General features: G+C 47.6%; 2 non-coding genes across 2 annotated transcripts; both read right to left on the bottom strand.

Annotated features, from left to right (window-relative positions):
• Positions 1–592: 592 nt before the first annotated feature.
• Positions 593–711, bottom strand: LOC137501347 (5S ribosomal RNA). The gene has a single exon (XR_011018497.1). It is a non-coding gene; the product is annotated as a 5S ribosomal RNA (ribosomal RNA).
• A 9085-nt stretch (positions 712–9796) lies between these two features.
• On the bottom strand, positions 9797–9915 carry LOC137501346 (5S ribosomal RNA). The gene has a single exon (XR_011018496.1). It is a non-coding gene; the product is annotated as a 5S ribosomal RNA (ribosomal RNA).
• Positions 9916–12246: the final 2331 nt, after the last annotated feature.

Here is a 12246-nt window from a genome sequence, read left to right as displayed (position 1 = left end):
TTGTTATCACGACAGTGTCGATGACGTTGTTTGGAAACCATCTTCCTCGCGATTTTCTTGGCGGGCAGGGAGATTCGAACCCACGTTCCGCCCTGGCACTGATTACCCTTCTTACCTGTAATCTTACGCGAAATAGGACGTAGTAGAATGAAGAGTTAAGAATCCGTGAGGGGCCGCCTACAGACAGGGCACACTATGCTGCACTAACCTAAAAGAAAAATAACAGCACACACACACACACACACACACACACACACACACACACTCTCTCTCTCTCTCTCTCTCTCTCTCTCTCTCTCTCTCTCTCTCTCTCTCTCTCTCTCTCTCTCGCATCATCATCATCATCATCATCATCATCATCATCATCATCATCATCATCATCATCATCATCATCATCAGGTCAGGTTAGGCGGGCACCTCGGAGGAAGTTAAGTATCTACAATAAACTTGAATCATGTTGGAAAGTTAAGAACATCTGGTTAGTTTCACATGTAACAAAAATCGATCAATTTCGACATTTGTGCAGCCGTAAGGCTAAAGTTGATGATAAAGGGTTATTTAGAGATCAGAATAGTAGGTAAAAAGGGAATTGAGCCAACGGCACGTGGTGTTCCCAAGCGGTCACCCATCCAAGTACTGACCACGCCCAATGTTGCTTAACTGCGGTGATCGGACGAGAACCGGTGTATTCAACATGGTATGGCCGTTGGCGAGAAAGGAAGTCTTCATTGATGCATGTGTACAGAAGGCAACGGTTATTTATTCTTTGGAGGTGGGCGGGCGCGTTGTCGAGACGAGACTTTGCTCGGAGATCGCGATGGAGGAGCGTACGAGGGCGGTACTGAGCGCGCGCGGCGGGGCGCGGCGGAACCTAACCCGAGTAGTTTTAACCTCACTTCGTCGTAACCTAACCCCAACTCGACCCAGGGCCTACATTCAATCCCAACCAATCTCCTCAAGAAAGAAAAGAAAGAAAGACCCAGGGCCCCGTGGTAGTGGTAGTAGTAGTAGTAGTAGTAGTAGTAGTAGTTGTTGTTGTTCTTGACGGCGGTGCGATTGTCGTTTCAAGCGGCAAAAGGACTGAATAATCCGTCCGGCTATGATGGTGTTAACGACGACGATTATTATTATTATTATTATTATTATTATTATTATTATTATTATTATTATTATTATTATTATTATGAGGTTTTCTAATTTCTTTTGACCTTAAAGTAACAATGCTAACCACTTTGATGTGATGTCCCCCTTTTAACTTGCCTTTGGTTTGCTTAAGGGTAAGAGGCTAACACAACTGCTCTTTTTTTTAAAGGTGTGGTGGCCCTGAAAAGGGCCGTTTCTTAAGAAGGGTGGTTATTCCCTGTAGCTCCTTACTTGGAGCTGGTGTATTTGGTGACTGCCTTGGTGCCCTCGCTGACGGCGTGCTTGGCCAGCTCTCCGGGCAGCAAGAGACGGACGGCAGTCTGGATCTCCCGACTAGTGATGGTGGAGCGCTTGTTGTAGTGGGCCAGACGGGAAGCCTCCGCGGCGATACGCTCGAAGATGTCGTTGACGAAGCTGTTCATGATGCTCATCGCCTTGCTGGAGATGCCAGTATCAGGGTGTACCTGTTTAAGTACTTTGTAGATGTAGATGGCGTAGCTCTCCTTCCTCTTGCGCTTCTTCTTCTTATCTCCCTTGGAGATGTTCTTCTGGGCCTTGCCGGCTTTCTTGGCGGCCTTTCCGCTAGTCTTAGGAGGCATGGTTGTCTCGTGTAGCTACTGAGAATCCAAACGAATGGCTGGGGGCACCCGGTTTCAGCGTGTATTTGAAAGAAAACGCCTGTGTCGTACTAGCCAATGGGGGCGAACTAGCTGCAGCCTCATTGGCTGGCTCGCTGCCTCGCGTAACCTGCCAGAGTACAAAACTGGTGGTCACAAGGCTGCAAAATACCATTTGGTGCGAAGCAGACTAGCAGAGCATCATGTCAGGACGAGGCAAGGGAGGAAAAGTTAAGGGCAAGTCCAAAAGCCGTTCCAGCCGTGCAGGCCTGCAGTTTCCTGTCGGGCGTATCCACCGTCTCCTCCGCAAGGGAAACTATGCAGAGCGAGTGGGTGCTGGTGCTCCCGTGTACCTGGCTGCGGTCATGGAGTACCTGGCTGCTGAAGTTCTTGAGTTGGCAGGCAATGCAGCCCGTGACAACAAGAAGACGAGGATCATCCCCCGTCACTTGCAGTTGGCCATACGTAATGATGAGGAGTTAAACAAACTCCTGTCTGGTGTGACCATTGCCCAGGGAGGTGTGCTGCCCAATATTCAGGCAGTGCTCCTGCCCAAGAAGACCGAGAAGAAGGCTTAATTGCCTTAGCCTTGGTTTCCCAGGCAAAAATTTAAAAAACGGCCCTTTTCAGGGCCACCAGCTGGTTAAGGAAAGAGTTGCTTGTCAGGCTTTATTGCTCAGTAGTAAAGGAGGTGTCAAAAGAGAAAGAGCAGTACAGTACAGTACAGTACATACAGGTCTCTAATAATAATAATAATAATAATAATAATAATAATAATAATAATAATAGTGAAACCAAGAACAACAACAGCAAAGAGAAGAATTGTGTTTAGTGTCCCTTCAGTAGCAACAGATGCTGGAATTTAGTGTTTAGGACAGAAAATAGCCTAGCCAACTTAATGATATATTACACAGTTCATTAATTGAAGGAAGGAAGGAAGGAAGGAAGGAAGGAAGGAAGGAAGGAAGGAAGGAAGGAAGGAAGGAAGGAAGGTTGCATAAGAAGTACTTTTAATATCATACCAGTTTACGGTATAACCTTCAAAACTGGAGTAGGTTATCAGAGTAGAATGAACCAGAGGAATAGGCACGTTTTAGCATTTATTTATTTATTTATTTATTTATTTATTTATTTAGAAAGAAGCCAAGTGATTAGTTTCTGAATGAAAGAAAGAAAGAAAGAAAGAAAGAAAGAAAGAAAGAAAGAAAGAAAGAAAGAGGATCAGATACAGATATCTAGTGTCCATTAAAAATAAACTTCAGACTAGACTTCATTACTAACGTTGAGGGCATATTTTCTTCTCTGCAGGGCTCGAGGAGAAGTGTACTGTACAGTACAGTACAGTACAGTACCTCCTAGGAAGAAGTGCTGCACAAGCAATGCTAGAGGAGTACTGGACACGGGACACAAAGCTCTTTTGAGAGGTAAGTGGTGGCCCTGAAAAGGGCCGTTTTTTTTAAACACTGCATGCCCCCTGCCGGGAGCACGCTCGGAAGAGATCTAACCGCCGAAACCGTAAAGGGTACGTCCCTGTCTCTTGAGGGCGTACACTACGTCCATGGCGGTCACGGTCTTCCTCTTGGCGTGCTCGGTGTATGTTACGGCATCCCGGATGACGTTCTCCAGGAAAACCTTGAGCACGCCACGAGTCTCCTCGTAGATTAGGCCCGAGATACGCTTGACCCCACCTCTGCGGGCGAGACGTCTGATGGCAGGCTTGGTGATGCCCTGGATGTTGTCTCGGAGCACCTTCCTGTGACGCTTGGCGCCTCCTTTGCCGAGTCCCTTTCCTCCCTTGCCTCGTCCGGTCATGGTAGATCAGTACAACAGCGAGTTCAGAGCTCGAATGTGCCAGGCCCCGCTTTTGCCTGTGCTTTTGTTGAACGAGCCTGGCCCCGGTGACGTCGGCAACTGGCTAGCGAATGGCAGCGCTGCAGCAGCACAGGGAGGGGGAAGCGAAGGAATAAAACAAGGCGAGCGGGAGCGAGCTCCTGTTATTCTCCCTGCAGCGTGTCGACAGTGAGTACCGTACGTCATGGCCCGGACGAAGCAGACTGCACGTAAATCCACCGGAGGCAAGGCCCCCCGCAAGCAGCTGGCAACCAAGGCTGCCCGTAAGAGCGCGCCTGCCACGGGTGGAGTGAAGAAGCCTCATCGGTACAGGCCCGGTACCGTGGCCCTCCGTGAGATCAGGCGCTACCAGAAGAGCACCGAGCTGCTCATCCGCAAGCTGCCTTTCCAGCGGCTCGTGAGAGAAATAGCTCAGGACTTCAAGACCGACCTGCGCTTCCAGAGCTCGGCCGTCATGGCCTTGCAGGAGGCCAGCGAAGCCTACCTGGTGGGTCTTTTCGAAGACACCAACTTGTGTGCCATCCATGCCAAGCGTGTCACCATCATGCCAAAGGACATCCAGCTCGCCCGCCGCATCCGAGGGGAGCGTGCCTAAGTCCAGAGCTAGCTTAACGCTGGACCTTTCACCAAACGGCCCTTTTCAGGGCCACCAAAATATCCCAGAAAGAGCAGTCGTAGTCTCTGAGCTAGCACGGGCAGTGAATTAAAATATTCTTTAAAAGGAAATAAATAATAATAATATAAATCTTGATGATGATGATGGTGGTGGTGGTGGTGGTTGTTGTTGTTTCCAGGGGATGATGTGAACCTTCCAAGTGCAAGCGCAGTAGACACAAAACTTAATAATAATAATAATAATAATAATAATAATAACAACAACGACAAAGTATATACATCTGGATGGCGGTGGGTTTTTTTATTTTATTTTTTATTCCACAGGACGATGCGAAGAGTCCTAGAGCAATCATAGTAAAGAAAATACTGAATAATAAAGGCGATGTTGATAATAATAATAATAATAATAATAATAACAAAGTATATAAATCTTGATGGTGGTTGTTGTGCCAAGGGGATTAAGGAAAACTCCAAGTGCAATAACAGTAAAGAAAATACTAAATAATAATAATAATAATAATAATAATAATAATAATAATAATAATAATAATAATAATAATAATAATAATAAGAGAGTAGTGGGGCACTTGTGCACACTTGCCTCTTTATGAGACAGAGGTAGGAGAGAGGCCAGGGTTCACATTCAAAGACTTCATAGGCTCTTTTAGAAAGAAGGTGATGGCCCTGATAAGGGCCGTTTTTGCAACCTCCGCTCTCGTGAGAGCAAGAGGTGCACGGGTAGTGTAAGAACCTCGAGGGTTCTCACTTCCTTTTTGCAGGTGCCTTTTTAGGCGAGGCCTTGGGCTTAGCGGCCTTTTTAGGCTTAGGTGCCTTAGGTTTCTTAGTGGGCACCTTGGCGGCCTTCTTAGCCTTGGAAGGAGCCTTCTGCTTTGGTTTGGGAGCAGGAGCTGCCTTCTTCTTCTCAGCAGGCTTTTTGGAAATGGCTTTCTTGGCTGCAGCCTTGGCTCCCCCAGCCTTCTTCGCCTTGGGGATGCGCTTCTCCTTGGGGGCGGCGGACCGCTTGACAGGGGCTGCGCTGGCTTTCTCCGGCTTGGCAGCTGAGGCGAGTTTGAAGGAACCTGAAGCTCCCTTCCCCTTGGTCTGGACCAGCTCTCCGGAAGCCACAGCAGATTTCAGGTACTTCTTGATGAATGGGGCCAGCTTCTCAGAGTCCACCTTGTAGTTGGCAGAGATGTACTTCTTGATAGCTTGGAGAGAAGATCCACCTCGCTCCTTGAGGCTCTTGATGGCACTGCCCACCATCTCGGAGGTTTTCGGATGTGCAGGCTTGGTGCGAGGTTTCTTGGATGCGGAAGCCTTGTTCTTCTTGGGCGACGCCTGGGCCGGAGCCGAGGCGGGTGCGGATGCTGCCGATGCTGTTGCAGTGTCAGCCATGGTCACGGTGCGAATGTGTTAAATTTTCCCGAATGGCGGAGTGTATCAGGCTACTCGGACCGCGCAGGAAACAGCAGTGGCTAGCTGTCGGGTGGGCTGCGCGGCGATAAGTTGGGGACGTGCTTCCTAGCTCCTTTCTCGTGCACCCTGCGTCCCGTGGGGGCGGCGGAAGGTTCAGTTCAAGGTAGGAAGGGATAGCCAAAGGATTAATGCTGCTCCTCAAATGAAAGAAGTGCTGCCCGCCTTGTTCAGGGCGTCCTGGCGCAGGTGTGTTCCATGGACAGCATTTCCTCAGCTCCCTCTCCATGCCGACATTTAGGGGCAGCCGCCGTCGTCGCGACGCCCCCGGGAGCGACCACCGCTTACCTGAAGGAAGTCCCATCCTTCCTCTAGCTGCCAAGGCAGAGAACTGTTCGTGGACTCTAGCCACTTTCGAATGAGAGCAAGGGACGTTCGGCCTTCAGGTGGATTTCTGCAGTAGCAAGGAGACCCACCGTAATCTGCCTCTAATAGCATTGCATAAAAGGGCATAAAGAAGGAAACATATAAATTAGGGACTAGTTTCCACGACTTGTCAGATTCCAGGTCTCTTGCTAGCTCTTTAAGTTCATTTTAGTCGCAGTATTTAGGGCCATAGGCACTTGCCTCACGGTCAGGTACCCTCTCTCACTTCCTGCTGTTTTAAGGCCCTTGTAAGGGAAGAGAAGAGAAGCCTAGTTAAAGAGGAATCCTAGAACGTCTAGGTGTATTTCAGGGCGTACCTAAAGGCCCAGACCGGAAGACAGCCGGTTAAGTCTCACGAAAGACTTTGTCCCTGACCTGTAGGAGGGAAGCACAGCCTGGTAGAAACGTCCCGCCTACCCCGGGCAACAAAGCCAGGACCGAATATCTCTAGGCCTATTCACAATCGAAAAGAAGCCCATATATAGTATATCTACACCAGGCGGTATTACTAATTGTTCCAATATTACAGCCGATCGCGTCCTCCCTCAAGTTGGACAGCTTGAGGTAGACAGAAGCTTCCGAGGGAGCTGCCTACAGAGAACAACTTCAGAAAAAATTGGATGAGAACAAGAGATACAATGATAGGACCCATCTTAAGACACCCAGGACTTATTCAGTTGGTTTTAGAACGATGTGTAGGCGGTAAGAACTGTAGGGGTAGACCAAGGTACGGACATGACAAGCACATGTAGGATGCAATAGTTACATAGAAACGAAAAGGTTGGCACAGGATAGGGTGGCGTGGAGGGCTGCATCAAACCAGTCTACGGACTGGTGACTCAAACAACAAACAACAACAGTAGGCTAAGGCTATTAAAAAAAAAACAACTACCGCTACTACTATGTCGACGACGACGACTTTTACCTAACTTTCGTAACCGACCTTTGGTTTCAAAGCTGCCATTAAGTGAGAGTATGCCTCCTTAAAATAACCTACTGGCTGCGCCGAGAATCGATCACACTATTAGCAGCATAGAACGAAGACGATCGCGTGAACTGACATCAAATAATAGTATTAAAGTTTGAGGTTACGTCGAATGTAATTACAAAAAGGCTACGCAATTACTTCTTTGACTTACAAGTACAGCGGCATACCTAACCTCAAAAAAGAATAAGGTCAGTAAAGTGCGAAACCGCGAGAATGCTATGTCCCTTTCGACGTGTAAGGAACTTTTTCTTTCTCTCTTTCTTTCTTTCTTTCTTTCTTTCTTTCTTTCTTTCTTTCTTTCTTTCTTTCTTTCTTTCTTTCTCCTGGTCCGAACGACGCCGGGAATTGCAGGAATACGTGTTGGGTTAACACGTTGGACGTTCAATTCTTACTTGCAGATGGAAATCAGGAAGGAAGGAAGGAAGGAAGGAAGGAAGGAAGGAAGGATCTAACAGAGGGTAGATGCACGGTTAACACAACTTCTCTCGCCATGTGGATTCGGTGTGATTATACGGCTGGATGCCCTTCCTGACTACAACCTTCCTTCCTTCCTTCCTTCCTTCCTTCCTTCCTTCCTTCCTTCCTTCCTTCCTTCCTTCCTTCCTTCCTTCCTTCCTTCTTCTTCTTCTTCTTCTACTACTACTACTACTACTACTACTACTATTACTCAAGTTTGTGCTGTAAAAGAATACCCTGTGAAGAAAACAGGAGGTTTAAGAGTCCTCTTCCCTCAAATATCAATTGAAGTACCGTAATGAGGGATACCGAGTCATTTACATTCATGGGAGGATATGCGTAAAGGGACCTGATGATTTTTAGGCCAGCTGCGCTAGGGTTACTCTTCGTATGACTAGACCAGACCAGTACCGGTACGGTACCTCAAGATTTTTATTTTTTCTTAATTAGTTTAGGTGATCCAAGCCTAACCTGCAGTATATTGCACCCGAAATATCTAGCATCTACCCTGTAATGAGAAGATGCAGGCCTCCTTCCCAGTTTTCAAGACTGGTGATGATAAAAGTGTGCGTAATTTAGCTTGAAGTTAGCAGATCCACGATCAGTTTATGCCCCTTTTCTCGGTTCGCTGCAATCATGTCTTAGTACAGGGTCTCCATTCTAGGCCTATCAATTCCTGCGAACTCGTGAAAGCAATCAGGTAATGAAGATGATGATTGTAGTTATTAACATTAAGAAGAGAAGTTGAGGTGTTTGTCTTCAGCAGAAAAGAGGATATAGGACCCGGGTAGCAGTGAAAGGGCGACCGTGTTAGACGCAGGATACCTAACCTCCCTATTCTTTGAATTCTAACCGGTAGTACTAAGGTAAGGAGGAAAAAGTAGGACGTACAGGTACGCAGTGTTCAGGTGCTGGGCAAATGGACGTATTATTGCCGAAGTACGAAAAATCCCTACCGGCCTAACAGGAAGTAGTAGTGGTAGGTAGTGAAAAATGTTATTTACTTTACGCCCCACTAACTACTATTTACCGTTTCCGGAGACGCCGCTGAGGCGAAATTTTGTCCCGCAGGAGTTCTTCTATTTTACGTGCCCGTAAATCTACAGGCATGAGGCCGACGTATTTGGCCATTCAAATACCAAGGGAGTGAACCGGAATCGAACTCGCCAAGTTGAGCTCAGAATGGCCTATTTAAATCCAGGACGGTAACGGTAATGATATGGGGAGTTGAGGTTAGTTCTATGGAATTCATCACTTGCCGAAAGGTCGGTCAGCCGACGTGCAGGCTACTGAAATCGAGCACTTTCCTCACGTCACCTAACCTAAAACGTCACGACACTTTCAACTAACACTTGTCGTTGAAAACGTTACTTTCTCAGTCTTATTAGGAAACCGTCTCATCTTAGGTAGAAATGCAAAGTCCTGGGAGTCAATGCTACGATTTGTCGGAACACGCGCACAAGGGTCACTCTCCTGCACTAGTACATCATCGTTCGTAAGCAAGCTTATGAGAGACGCCCAGTTACCTGCAGAAAATAGCGCACAACAGACTTGCAACTTATTACCGAACGTCGTCGTTATATCAACGGGTCAGCGATAGTATCTTATCTTACCTGAAAGAACATAAAATGAAATCATTTTTCGCCTCTTTGAAGGGCTGCTACATGCGGCGTGCGGTTGCTAGGACACGGCTTTCATTGTTATCACGACAGTGTCGATGACGTTGTTTGGAAACCATCTTCCTCGCGATTTTCTTGGCGGGCAGGGAGATTCGAACCCACGTTCCGCCCTGGCACTGATTACCCTTCTTACCTGTAATCTTACGCGAAATAGGACGTAGTAGAATGAAGAGTTAAGAATCCGTGAGGGGCCGCCTACAGACAGGGCACACTATGCTGCACTAACCTAAAAGAAAAATAACAGCACACACACACACACACACACACACACACACACACACACTCTCTCTCTCTCTCTCTCTCTCTCTCTCTCTCTCTCTCTCTCTCTCTCTCTCTCTCTCTCTCGCATCATCATCATCATCATCATCATCATCATCATCATCATCATCATCATCATCATCATCATCATCATCAGGTCAGGTTAGGCGGGCACCTCGGAGGAAGTTAAGTATCTACAATAAACTTGAATCATGTTGGAAAGTTAAGAACATCTGGTTAGTTTCACATGTAACAAAAATCGATCAATTTCGACATTTGTGCAGCCGTAAGGCTAAAGTTGATGATAAAGGGTTATTTAGAGATCAGAATAGTAGGTAAAAAGGGAATTGAGCCAACGGCACGTGGTGTTCCCAAGCGGTCACCCATCCAAGTACTGACCACGCCCAATGTTGCTTAACTGCGGTGATCGGACGAGAACCGGTGTATTCAACATGGTATGGCCGTTGGCGAGAAAGGAAGTCTTCATTGATGCATGTGTACAGAAGGCAACGGTTATTTATTCTTTGGAGGTGGGCGGGCGCGTTGTCGAGACGAGACTTTGCTCGGAGATCGCGATGGAGGAGCGTACGAGGGCGGTACTGAGCGCGCGCGGCGGGGCGCGGCGGAACCTAACCCGAGTAGTTTTAACCTCACTTCGTCGTAACCTAACCCCAACTCGACCCAGGGCCTACATTCAATCCCAACCAATCTCCTCAAGAAAGAAAAGAAAGAAAGACCCAGGGCCCCGTGGTAGTGGTAGTAGTAGTAGTAGTAGTAGTAGTAGTAGTTGTTGTTGTTCTTGACGGCGGTGCGATTGTCGTTTCAAGCGGCAAAAGGACTGAATAATCCGTCCGGCTATGATGGTGTTAACGACGACGATTATTATTATTATTATTATTATTATTATTATTATTATTATTATTATTATTATTATTATTATTATGAGGTTTTCTAATTTCTTTTGACCTTAAAGTAACAATGCTAACCACTTTGATGTGATGTCCCCCTTTTAACTTGCCTTTGGTTTGCTTAAGGGTAAGAGGCTAACACAACTGCTCTTTTTTTTAAAGGTGTGGTGGCCCTGAAAAGGGCCGTTTCTTAAGAAGGGTGGTTATTCCCTGTAGCTCCTTACTTGGAGCTGGTGTATTTGGTGACTGCCTTGGTGCCCTCGCTGACGGCGTGCTTGGCCAGCTCTCCGGGCAGCAAGAGACGGACGGCAGTCTGGATCTCCCGACTAGTGATGGTGGAGCGCTTGTTGTAGTGGGCCAGACGGGAAGCCTCCGCGGCGATACGCTCGAAGATGTCGTTGACGAAGCTGTTCATGATGCTCATCGCCTTGCTGGAGATGCCAGTATCAGGGTGTACCTGTTTAAGTACTTTGTAGATGTAGATGGCGTAGCTCTCCTTCCTCTTGCGCTTCTTCTTCTTATCTCCCTTGGAGATGTTCTTCTGGGCCTTGCCGGCTTTCTTGGCGGCCTTTCCGCTAGTCTTAGGAGGCATGGTTGTCTCGTGTAGCTACTGAGAATCCAAACGAATGGCTGGGACGACGACGACGACGAACCCGTCTTTCGTCGGTACTGGGACAGAGCCCCAGTGACCGCGAAATTTATGGCTTGTCGACCTCTAAAAGGTCTTGAATGCCCTGTCGATATGGTGGTTCCCTGCAGATAATTTAGTTGTTCAGCGGGTTGGGTTACTATTCCTCTGTCTTAGCTGGCCAGGGTGTGGCCTGGCGCGTGAGCGCCTGGTGTTTCGTTGCGTCCGTGGTCGTGGTCGTATTGAGTTCCTCGAGGTTAGGCAGCAGGGAGTGTGGCGGTCAACCATCCACTGGGTGACCACTCCCGATGTTGCTTAACTGTCGGTGGTAGGTACGCTTAGATTCCAGTGCTTTAAGGAGAGCCGAGGGAGATGTTGGTTGTCAGGAGGTAGTTCTTGGCTGGGAGGGGGGCAGGGTTTAGCTAATGATTAGCTGGTTACTTGGCATGGTCATGGGGGGATGCGGGTTCGGGGCTGTGATTAGTTTGAGTAACAGTAGGTTCAGGAGGTTGGAGGTGTCTTGGGTGGTTTGGTTGGTGAGGTTGTAGCTGGGGGGAGTGAGGTGGGGTGGTTTGGGGGTCAGGGTACTGGGGAGGTGTGGTGTAGTGGTGTGTGCATGTAGGTGTAGGTGTTGTGCTTTCCTGTAGTGCGCTTTAATTGCCTTCTTTAGGTAGGGGCAGCCAGGATATGAGGCTGCGTGACTGCCTTCGCAGTTCGCGCACCTCGCCTGGTCCCGGGGCACCGTGCATACCGTGTGGCGGTGAATGGCTGGGGGCACCTTTTTTTTTTTTTTTTTTTTTTTTTTTTTTTTTTTTTTTTTTTTTTTTTTTTTTTTTTTTTTTTTTTTTTTTTTGTTGATGGCCAGTGGATGGGAGCCCCGGGGCGAAAATAATGCCCCCCTACTCATCTGTTTCCAAGGTTTGCCGATGAGGCAGGAAGTCTCTGTTCGCGCTACACTGGTGGGGGATAAAGCAATCTGTCAGATAGACCAAGGGCCTATCGTCAGAGAAGAAACCCCCTCATCGCTGCTAATTTGTGCTCAAGAGAGTAATTTATTAGGAAATTGGGTCCTTCTTAACAAACGGCACTTAACAGGGGAAAAATTTTGACGTAATTTAGTGGGTTATTGGTATTAATTTGCAAAAGGCCGAAAGGGTTGGCAGGTTCGAATTTTAAAACAGATCATAAGTGATCCAAGGGCCACGGTACTTCAGGCGAGTCCGCGGCTTCTTGGTCCTCATGATCCGTTTTAATAAAAGAATAC

Source organism: Anabrus simplex, chromosome 6, assembly GCF_040414725.1.
Source record: "Anabrus simplex isolate iqAnaSimp1 chromosome 6, ASM4041472v1, whole genome shotgun sequence".
Taxonomy (NCBI): domain Eukaryota; kingdom Metazoa; phylum Arthropoda; class Insecta; order Orthoptera; family Tettigoniidae; genus Anabrus; species Anabrus simplex.
Note: the sequence above shows the minus strand (reverse complement) of the source record. Positions and strands in the feature narration are given on the sequence as shown.